Source organism: Garra rufa, chromosome 18 (assembly GCF_049309525.1).
Source record: "Garra rufa chromosome 18, GarRuf1.0, whole genome shotgun sequence".
In the NCBI taxonomy this organism is placed as follows: domain Eukaryota; kingdom Metazoa; phylum Chordata; class Actinopteri; order Cypriniformes; family Cyprinidae; genus Garra; species Garra rufa.
The window spans coordinates 31,347,060-31,358,957 of NC_133378.1; positions in this window are offsets into that span (position 1 = coordinate 31,347,060).

Genomic DNA, 11,898 nt, shown 5'->3' on the forward strand with positions numbered 1-11,898 from the left:
GGTTAGACTTTAAAATCAACACACAGACACATACACACAAAATATAAAATGTTGCCATTCAGTTTTATTTGTTAGCATTAACTATATTAGTTAACATGACCAATAAATAAATAGCATTTATTAATGTTAATTAATATTAAGCGAAAAAAGTATTCATATATAATTTATGTACTGTGAATTAACATGAACATGAACACAGTTCATGTGGGTGTACAGCAATACACAATAAAGTGCTCTATAAACGCTTCATTCTTTCAAAATATCTTTAAAAACAAGTTGAGTATTGAAAGGGGCGATATATATATATATATATATATATATATATATATATATATATATATATATATATATATATATATATATATATATATATATCTCATCTTAAAATTTTATAATTTTCAGATGTTTTGAACAGATAACAGCAAAGCTTGTTTTGTTGTCCAAGTTTGTCTTGAAGTTGTTAATTTAAATTTTATATTCAATAAATAACACTATGAAAATAAATGTCTATCAATGAAGATAAATCGCTAATGCTAAAAGTTAAATTTTTCTTAATCTTTTGCTATGTGACTGAATAGGACAAGTTCATGGTATAGTTCAGTAAAAAAATAAAAAAATAAAAAAACAACAACTGCAAAATACAAACAATGAAAGACTTAGTGACCCTTTATATTTTCTCAAAATATCAGACTCTCAAAGATCAGACGTATTTATTTCGATTACACTATATATATATATATATATATATATATATGTGCATTTCTCAAAGATGGTCTATAAGCAAGATAGCATGTTTCACTTTCTACCCCTCTCTCCTTCTCTGCCTCTCACCCCTCCCCCCTGCAATAATGAGCTTCTCTGTGCCTGACTGAACGCACACACATACTGTAGAGACATTCACCAGAGTGACAGCAGGTTTCTGAGTTCTTTTTTAAATTTTCTTTAATTCATAGAAGCTTGTATACATTTTTTATTTGCAGCACTTGCTCAGAATGATTAGATCTCTGTGTGAAAAAAAGTTTTAAAGAGTTTGGACGCTGCACTTTAAAGATATAAAAATATTTTTTACTATATCTTTAAAAAATCACCACGTCCACACCGTTCAAGATATCCAAAATCCGGTCGCAATTTAACATCTTCAGAATATTCTCTTTATGTTAAAAAAGTTTGGTGTGAACAGCTGGTTGTTCTTAGAAGTAGTGTGCATTTGTTTACAGCCTGATTTTTCCAAAAATCCACATTCAAATCAAAATAGCCGGCTTCCTGTTGGTCTTAGCTAATGAGTTTGATTTAGAAAGTTGTCCAAATTGATGAGATTAATATATGTACAGAGTTTGGTGACTGTAGGAAAAACTAACCCCCCAACTTTTGTCAAAAGATGGCGCTATAGAGTGCCTGCTCCACGCCCATTTATGACCCTTTGCCAGTGTCTAACTATCATAAATATTGATGTGTGTGTTGACTTTCATGAAATTCTAAGCATGTTAACTGCCTCGAAAAGACAGGAATCTAATGTTAAAGTTTGACATGTTGCCATGGCAACAGCATTCGATTTATCATCGACCCCTTTACATATTCTTATCGGCCGTGTTTTGACATGATTTTGATGAAGTTTAAAGAAAATCGAGTAAAATTAAGAGGCTGATTTCAAAGCATTTTGAAAATGACACACTTCCTGCTGCCAGTTGGTGGCGCTATAACTTTGACTCATAATAGTCACATTTATGGAATCGGCATCATACAACGAACAAACTGGTGAAGTTTCATCAGAATCAGGCAATGTGGTCAACAGTTATTAGACACTTCCTGTTTCTCATTTCTCGCCATAACTTTGTCGCCTTGCCACGGCCAAACCGTTCGAGATATCAAAAATCTCCTCGCAATTTAGCGTCCCCAATGTCTTGAGATCATGCTGACCGAGTTTGGTGACAATCCCATGGAATTCCTGGGAGGAGTACGTTAAATTCCAGAGCATGCGCTTTTTAAACAGCCCTAAATATCTCACTTCCTGTCAGGTGGAGCCTATGACATAGAGTACAAAAGTTGTTTGGCTCAGTGAGATCTATATGTGTACAGAGTTTCATATCAATACGTGCAAGTATGTGTGCGCAGTACATCAAGTTTTCAAACTGTGTTCCAGGGGGCGCTGTAGAGGCCCTGAACCACGCCCGGGTCCCAGCCTCTGTGGCGTCCTGATGGCCGCAGATTCCGACGTGTGTGCAAATTTTCAAGAGTTTTTGAGTATGTTAAGGCCCCCAAAAGTGCCCGGAAGGTTGAAAAAAAGAAAAAAAAAAAAAAAAAAAAAAAAATAATAACCCTTAGAAGAACAATAGGGCCTTCGCCCTTTTGGGCTCGGGCCCTAATAATAATTAAAGCTGCAAGCAGCGATGAACGGGCCCTCGCACACGGGCTCACCGCCGACCGGTGGCTTTAGGAACACAGCAAATGGTGGGTAGTATGCTTTTAATACAGTAAAAATAGGAGAAATATGTCAAAGTCACTTAAATGTGCCAAATTCCCTGCTGCCAGCTGGTGGCGCTATGCCTATGAATGATTATTGGCATGTAGATGTGTTCAGGCCACCACTTTCATCAAACATATGAAGTTTGGTGCAGATTGACCTTGGTATGTTTGAGTTAGTGAAAGATATGATATATCCTGCTGCCAACAGGTGGCGCTATGATAATATCTGAATATTGGCCTTTCGGTGTCTTCAGGCCAGGACTCTTACCAAACCTGTGAAGTTTGAGGCAGATTGGACATTTTATGGCTGAGTTATAACAACTTCTATGTCCATTGCGAAACATCAAACTTTGTCACGCCGCCACAGACACGCCCTTTAACGAAAACTCAAGATCTTCGCAATTTAACATCTCTAAGGCCTCTAGATCAGACTGACCAAATATAATGTTGATATCATTAAATCTCTAGGAGGAGTTTGATACAAGTCATTTCCTGTTGCCAATAGGTGGCGCTGTGATTATAATAGAATATTGGCCTTCAGATGTGTTCAGGCCAGGACTCTTATCGAATATGTGAAGTTTAAGGCAAATCGGACATTTTATGGCTAAGTTATAACAAGTTTTATATCCATGGCGAGGCCTCGAAATTTGTCAGGCCGCCACGGACACGCCCTTTACCGAAAACTCAAGATCTTCACAATTTAACATCGCTAAGGCCTTTATATTAGACTGACCGATTTTGGTGTTGATCTGTATAAATCTCTAGGAGGAGTTGGTTGTAGAGTACAGCATGACACTTCCTGTTGCCTGCAGGTGGCGCTATGACTATAACTGAATTTTGGCATGTAGATGTCTTCAGGTCAGGAGTGTTATCACACATGTGAAGTTTGGGACAGATCGAACATTGTATGCCTGAGTTATAGCAACTTCCTTTTTCATGGCGAAACATCGAAATTTGCGAGGCCGCCACGGACACGCCCTCCGATGAAAACTCTAGATCTTCACAATTTAACGTCGCAAAGGGCTTTAGATTAGACTCACCAAATTTGCTGTTGATCGGAATAAATCTCTAGGAGGAGTTCGTTCAAGTATGGCGCCTGAAAATGGCAAAAATGACACAAATTTTGCTAAGAAAATTAATAATAACCGACTTCCTGTTGGGTTTCGGATTTTATCTCAAGAGGCTTTTTTGTAGGTATTGGTGTGTTACATGTGTGTACCGATTTTTGTGCACGTACGATAATCACAGCTGAAAGCGCACACCGCGGAACGTGTAAAGGTGGCGCTATTGAGCCATTTTGCCACACCCACTTCTGCAACCCATATCAGACGTCCATTTTCGCCAGGTCTGATGTGTGTGCGAAGTTTCGTTAGTTTTCGGGTATGTCTAGGCCCTCAAAAATGCGATTCATTCCGGATAAGAAGAATAATAATAATAATAATAATAATAATTAAAGCTGCAAGCAGCGATGAACGGTCCCTCGCACCCGGGCTCACCGCCGACCAGTGCCTTTAGGAAAACAGCAAACGGTGGGCAGTATGCTTTTAATACAGTAAAAATAGTAGAAATATGTCAAAGTCACTTAAATGTGCCAAATTTCCCGCTGCCAGCTGGTGGCGCTATGCCTATAACTGATTATTGGCATGTAGATGTGTTCAGGCCACCACTTTCATCAAACACATGAAGTTTGGTGCAGATTGACCTTGGTATGTTTGAGTTAGTGAAAGATATGATATATCCTGCTGCCAACAGGTGGCATTATGATAATATCTGAATATTGGCCTTTAGGTGTCTTCAGGCCAGGACTCTTAACAAACCTGTGAAGCTTGAGTCAGATCGGACATTTTTTGGCTGAGTTATAACAACTTCTATGTCTATGGAGAAACATCAAACTTTGTCACGGCGCCACAGACACGCCCTTTACTGAAGACTCAAGATCTTCACAATTTAACATCTCTGAGGCCTCTAGATCAGACTGACCAAATATAATGTTGATATCATTAAATCTCTAGGAGGAGTTTGATACAAGTCATTTCCTGTTGCCAACAGGTGGCGCTGTGATTATAATAGAATATTGGCCTTCAGATGTGTTCAGGCCAGGACTCTTATCGAATATGTGAAGTTTGAGGCAAATCGGACATTTTATGGCTGAGTTATAACAACTTCTATGTCCATGACAAAACATCAAACTTTGTCAGGCCGCCACGGACACGCCCTTTACCGAAAACTCAAGATCTTCACAATTTAACATCGCTAAGGCCTTTATATTAGACTGACCGATTTTGGAGTTGATCTGTATAAATCTCTAGGAGGAGTTGGTTGTAGAGTACAGCATGACACTTCCTGTTGCCTGCAGGTGGCGCTATGACTATAACTGAATATGGGCATGTAGATGTCTTCAGGTCAGGAGTGTTATCACACATGTGAAGTTTGGGACAGATCGGACATTTTATGCCTAAGTTATAGCAACTTCCTTTTTCATGGCGAAACATCGAAATTTGCGAGGCCGCCACGGACACGCCCTCCAATGAAAACTCTAGATCTTCACAATTTAACGTCACAAAGGGCTTTGGATTAGACTCACCAAATTTGGTGTTGATCGGAATAAATCTCTAGGAGGAGTTCGTTCAAGTACGACACCTGAAAATGGCAAAAATGACACAAATTTTGCTGAGAAAATTAATAATAACCGACTTCCTGTTGGGTTGCGGATTTTAACTCAAGAGGCTTTTTTGTAGGTATTGGTATGCTACATGTGTGTACCGATTTTTGTGCATGTACGATAATCACAGCTGAATGCGCACACCGCGGAACGTGTAAAGGTGGCGCTATTGAGCCATTTTGCCACACCCACTTCTGCAACCCATATCAGATGTCCATTTTCGCCAGGTCTGATGTGTGTGCGAAGTTTCGTTAGTTTTCGGGTATGTCTAGGCCCTCAAAAATGCGATTCATTCCGGATAAGAATAATAATAATAATTAAAGCTGCAAGCAGCGATGAACGGGCCCTCGCCATCTGCGCAGTCGCCATCCCGGTAGCATCAGGAAAACAGTGGCCAGTGGGCACATGCATTCACAGTAACCTTTAAACCACCCTCCCCTTTCTCTCCTTCTCTCTCTCTCTGTCGCTCCCTCTCATCCCCTCCCCCTCCCCCTGCACTCACTCTAACACACACACACACACACACACAAATAAAGGCAGAGTGAAAAAAGATGTCTGATAGTTTTTAAATTGTCTTTTATTCAGAGAGTTTTGTATATCTATGAAAATTAACTGTTTCCTTAGAATGACTAGTTCTCTGAATGAAACAAGTTTTAAAGGGTTTGGATGCTGCACTTTAAAGATATAAAATTACTGAAAATGGAAAATGAAATTCTAAGCATGTTATCTGCCTCAAAAACAGAAAACAAATTTTTTAATGTATGTTTTTTAAATGTGCCATGGCAATAGTATTTGATACATCAGGGACACCTTTACAGATTCTCATCGGCCATGTTTTGACATTATTCTGATGAAGTTTGAAGAAAATCGAGTAAAAATATATTGTTTATTGTTCGTTCATGTTTGTTAATGCATTAACTAATGTTAACAAAAGAGATCCTATTTTAAATAGTTACCAACATGTTTTATGATCTACAACCATTTTTAAATATTATTTTAATGATATATAAGCATCTGTGAAATAATTATAAACAAATATATTAAAAATAAATACATATTAACTTAGTTGATGTATTTGTTTCTCATTCTAATTAAGTGAACTGAGCAGTGTAGTGTCATACGATTTTTTTATCCTATCAGTGAGAGTGTATATATGTATATAAATCATATAATTTTTCCTTTAAAGATTAAAAAAAGATTTTATGCTCTTTAAGCATTTATACACAATAATTATGTAAAAGTACACTGACAGTACAGTACATATCAACTGATTCTATGCATTATTGTCATTCTTATACACTGAGAATAAGCTAAATAGCATTAGAGGTCAAACGATTCCTTATTTTATGAGAACCTCTAGTGTTCATCCCTGGTATTAGAGCCTTAATCTGACAAACATATATGACACTTTTAATGTTTTTGGGGCCTCTGAGCATGATAACATTTTGAAACTACACGTATTTCCTAAGAATTTCTTGTTCTTTATATGTAAAAAGTTTTGATGAGTTAGAATAATGCAATTTAAAGATATATGGAAATAACTCTTCATCTTTTTTATTGTTACTTTCATAAATCACCACATCAACACCGTTCAAGATATCCCAAAGCCGTTCACAATTTAGCATCTTCAGTATCTTGGCATCATGTTGGCAAAGTTTGGTGTGAACTGTCTGATTCTGAGTGATATTAATTTATTCACAGCTATATTTTTTCCAAAAATCCACATTCAAATCAAAATAGCCGACTTCCTGTTGGTCGTAGCTAATGGGTGTGAATTAGAAAGTTGTCCAGCTTGATGAGACCAATATACCGACCGAGTTTGATGTCTGTAGCTACAACTAACCCTCCAACTTTTGTCAAAAGGTGGCGCTATAGAGTGCCTCCTCCACGCCCATTTATGAGCTTTTGCCAGTGTCTAACTATCATTAATATTGATGTGTGTGTTGAGTTTGGAATTCTAAGCATGTTATCTGCCTCAAAAACACAGGAAACAAATGTTAAAGTTTGACACGTTGCCACGGCAACAGCGTTTGATCTATCAAGGACCCCTTTACAGATTCTCATCGGCCGTGTTTTGATATTATTCTGATAAAGTTTGAAGCAAATTAAAGAGTAAAATTAAGAGGCTGATTTAAAAGTGTTTTGCAAACAACACACTTCCTGCTGCCAGTTGGTGGCGATATAACTTTGACTCAGTAATAATAGTCAAAAAAATAGACAAACAAACTGCTGAAGTTTGGTCAAAATCAGGCAAAGTGTGTCAAAGTTATTAGACACTTCCTGTTTCTCATTTCTCGCCATAATTTGTCGCCCCACCACAGCTAAACCGTTCAAGATATCGTAATTCCCCTGTCAATTTTGCGTCCCCAATGTCTTGAGATCATGCTGACCGAGTTTGGTGGCCATCGGTGGAAAGGCCTAGGATTAGTATTTCAAATTCCACAGCCTGATTTTTCCAAAAATCTACATTTAAATAAAAATAGCTGACTTCCTGTTGGTCGTAGCTAATGAGTGTAAATTAGAAAGTTGCCCGGCTTGATGAGTCCAATATATGTACCAAGTTTGGTGACTGTAGGAGAAAGTAACCCCCAACTTTTGTCAAAAGGTGGCGCTATGGAGCACCCGCTCAATGCCCATTTATGGGCTTTTATCAGTGTCTAAATATCAATAATACAGATGTGTGTGTTGAGTTTCATGAAATTCTAAGTATTTTAAGTGGCTCAAAAACACAAAAATCTAAATTTAAAGTTTGCCACGTTGCCATGGCAACATGATAAAAGTTATCGATAACGCCCTTCACAGATTCTCATCGATCGTGTTTTGACATTATTGTGATGAAGTTTGAAGCAAATTGAGTAAAATTAAGAGGCTGAGTTTAAAGAATTTCGAAAACGTCACGCTTTCTGCTGCCAGTTGGTGGTGCTATAACTTTGACTCATAATAGTCACATCTGTGATCCGCATCAGACGACGAACAAACTGCTGAAGTTTGGTCAAAATCAGACAAAGTATTTCAAAGTTATTAGACACTTCCTGTTTCTCATTTCTCGCCATAACTTTGTCGCCTTGCCATGGCCAAACCGTTCGAGATATCAAAAATCCGCTCACAATTTTGCATCCCCAATGTCTTGAGATCATGCTGACCGAGTTTGGTAACAATCCCATGGAAATCCTGGGAGGAGTATATCAAATTCCAGAGCATGCACTTTTTAGACTGCCCTAAATATCTCACTTCCTATTGGGTGGAGCCTATGACATAGAGTACAAAAGTTGTTTGGCTCAGTGAGATCTATATGTGTACCAAGTTTCATATCAATACGTGTAAGTATGTGCGCGCAGTACATCAAGTTTTCAGACTGTGTTCCAGGGGGCGCTGTAGAGGCCCTGAACCACGCCCGGGTCCCAGCCTCTGTGGCGTCCTGATGGCCGCAGATTCCAATGTGTGTGCAAATTTTCAAGAGTTTTTGAGTATGTTAAGGCCCCCAAAAGTGCCCGAAGGTTGGAAAAAAAAAAAAGAGGAAAATAAGAATCCTTAGAAGAACAATAGGGCCTTCGCCCTTTTGGGCTCGGGCCCTAATAATTAAAGCTGCGAGCAGCGATGAACGGGCCCTCGCACCCGGGCTCACCGCCGACCGGTGGCTTCAGGAAAACAGCAATCGGTGGGCAGTATGCTTTTAATACAGTAAATATAGAAAAAATATGTCATAAGTCATTTAAATGTGCCAAAATTGCTGCTGCCAGCTGGTGGCGTTATGCCTATAACTGATTATTGACATGTAGATGTGTTCAGGCCAGCACTATTATCAAACATATGAAGTTTGGTGCAGATTGACCTTGGTGTGTTTGAGTTAGTGAAATATATGAGATATCCTGCTGCCAACAGGTGGCGCTATGATAATATCTGAATATTGGTCTTTAGGTGTCTTCAGGCCAGGACTCTTACCAAACCTGTGAATTTTGTGGCAGATCAGACATTTTCAGGCTAAGTTATAACCACTTCTATGTCTATGCAGAAACATCAAACTTTGTCAGGCCACCACGGACATGCCCTTTAATGAAAACTCAAGATCTTCACAATTTAACATCTCTAAGGCCTCAAGATCAGACTGACCAAATATAATGTTGATTTAATTAAATGCAATCAATGCAAGGACTTCAGATAGATGCCAACTGTGAACCAGTATGCTACAAATAAGAACATGTATTTCATGATGATAGCAAAATGTTATTATTGCTTCCTTTATATCCACCACTTCTGCTTAAATGTCATTGTTACCTATCTGTACAATTTTTGTATAATATATTTTTGTATAAAATCAATTGTTGTCATAACTAAGAATCAATAAGGAAGACGGTGCCCAGTTGGCACATGCATTCACAGTAACCATCTGCTAGTTTGGATTTTAAGTTTACAGAATTGAAAGGGTTACACTTTAAAATCAACACACAGACACATACACACAAAATATAAAATGTTGCCATCCAGTTTCATTTGTTAAAATTAACTATATCAGTTAACATGACCAATAAATAAATAGCATTTATTAATGTTAATTAATATTAAGCTAAAAAAAGTATTCATATAAAGTTTATGTACTGTGAATTAACATGAACATGAACACAGTTCATGTGGGTGTACAGCAATACACAATAAAGTGCTCTATAAACGCTTCATTCTTTCAAAATATCTTTAAAAATCAAGTTGAGTATTTTAACGGGGTGATACATATATATAACTGATCTTAAAATTATGGTTTTCAGATGTTTTGAAGAGATAACAGTAACGTTTGTTTTGTTGTCAAAGTTTGTCTTAATTTTTTATTATTATGATTTTATATTCAATAAATAACACTATGTAAATATTGTCTATCAATGAAGATAAATTGATCATGCTAAAAAGTTGTATTTTTTAAAATCTTTTGCTATGTGACTGAATAGGACAAGTTCATGGTACAGTTAAGTAAAAAATAAATAAAAAACAACAACTGCAAAAAATGAACAATGAAAGACTTAGTGACCCTTTATATTTTCTCAAAATATCAGACTCTCAAAGATCAGACATATTTATGTAATTACACTACATACAGTATGTGCATTTTGTTCAAAGATGGTCTGTAGGATGGCTCTCTACTCTGTCACCCTCTCTGCCTCTCACCCCTCCCCCCTGCAATAATGAGCTTCTCTGTGCCTGACTGAACGCACACACATACTGTAGAGACATTCACCAGAGTGACAGCAGGTTTATGAGTTCTTTTTTTAATTTTCTTTAATTCATAGAAGCTTGTATACATTTTTTATTTCCAGCACTTGCTCAGAATGATTAGATCTCTGTGTGAAAAAAGTTTTAAAGAGTTTGGATGCTGCAATTTAAAGATATAAAAATATTTTTTACTATATCTTTAAAAAATCACCACGTCCACACCGTTCAAGATATCCAAAATCCGGTCGCAATTTAACATCTTCAGAATATTCTCTTCATGTTAAAAAAGTTTGGTGTGAACAGCTGGTTGTTCTTAGAAGTAGTGTGCATTTGTTTACAGCCTGATTTTTCCAAAAATCCACATTCAAATCAAAATAGCCGGCTTCCTGTTGGTCTCAGCTAATGAGTTTGATTTAGAAATTTGTCCAAATTGATGAGATTAATATATGTACAGAGTTTAGTGACTGTAGGAAAAACTAACCCCCCAACTTTTGTCAAAAGATGGCGCTATAGAGTGCCTGCTCCACGCCCATTTATGACCTTTTGCCAGTGTCTAACTATCATAAATATTGATGTGTGTGTTGAGTTTCATGAAATTCTAAGCATGTTAACTGCCTCGAAAAGACAGGAATCTAATTTTAAAGTTTGACATGTTGCCATGGCAACAGCATTCGATTTATCATCGACCCCTTTACATATTCTTATCGGCCGTGTTTTGACATGATTTTGATGAAGTTTAAAGAAAATCGAGTAAAATTAAGAGGCTGATATCAAAGCATTTTGAAAATGACACACTTCCTGCTGCCAGTTGGTGGCGCTATAACTTTGACTCATAATAGTCGCATTTATGGAATCGGCATCATACAACGAACAAACTGGTGAAGTTTCATCAGAATCAGGCAATGTGGTCAACAGTTATTAGACACTTCCTGTTTCTCATTTCTCGCCATAACTTTGTCGCCTTGCCACGGCCAAACCGTTCGAGATATCAAAAATCTCCTCGCAATTTAGCGTCCCCAATGTCTTGAGATCATGCTGACCGAGTTTGGTGACAATCCTATAGAATTCCTGGGAGGAGTACGTTAAATTCCAGAGCATGCGCTTTTTAAACAGCCCTAAATATCTCACTTCCTGTTGCGTGGAGCCCATGACATAGAGTACAAAAGTTGTTTGGCTCAGTGAGATCTATATGTGTACCGAGTTTCATATCAATACATGCAAGTATGTGTGCGCAGTACATCAAGTTTTCAAACTGTGTTCCAGGGGGCGCTGTAGAGGCCCTGAACCACGCCCGGGTCCCAGCCTCTTTGGCGTCCTGATGGCCGCAGATTCCGACGTGTGTGCAAATTTTCAAGAGTTTTTGAGTATGTTAAGGCCCCCAAAAGTGCCCGGAAGGTTGAAAAAAAGAAAAAAAAAAAAAAAAAAAAAAAAAAAAAATAATAACCCTTAGAAGAACAATAGGGCCTTCGCCCTTTTGGGCTCGGGCCCTAATAAACGGAGCAGATTCAATAGGGTCCTCACACCATCGGTGCTCGGGCCCTAATAAACGAAGCAGATCCAATAGGGTCCTCACA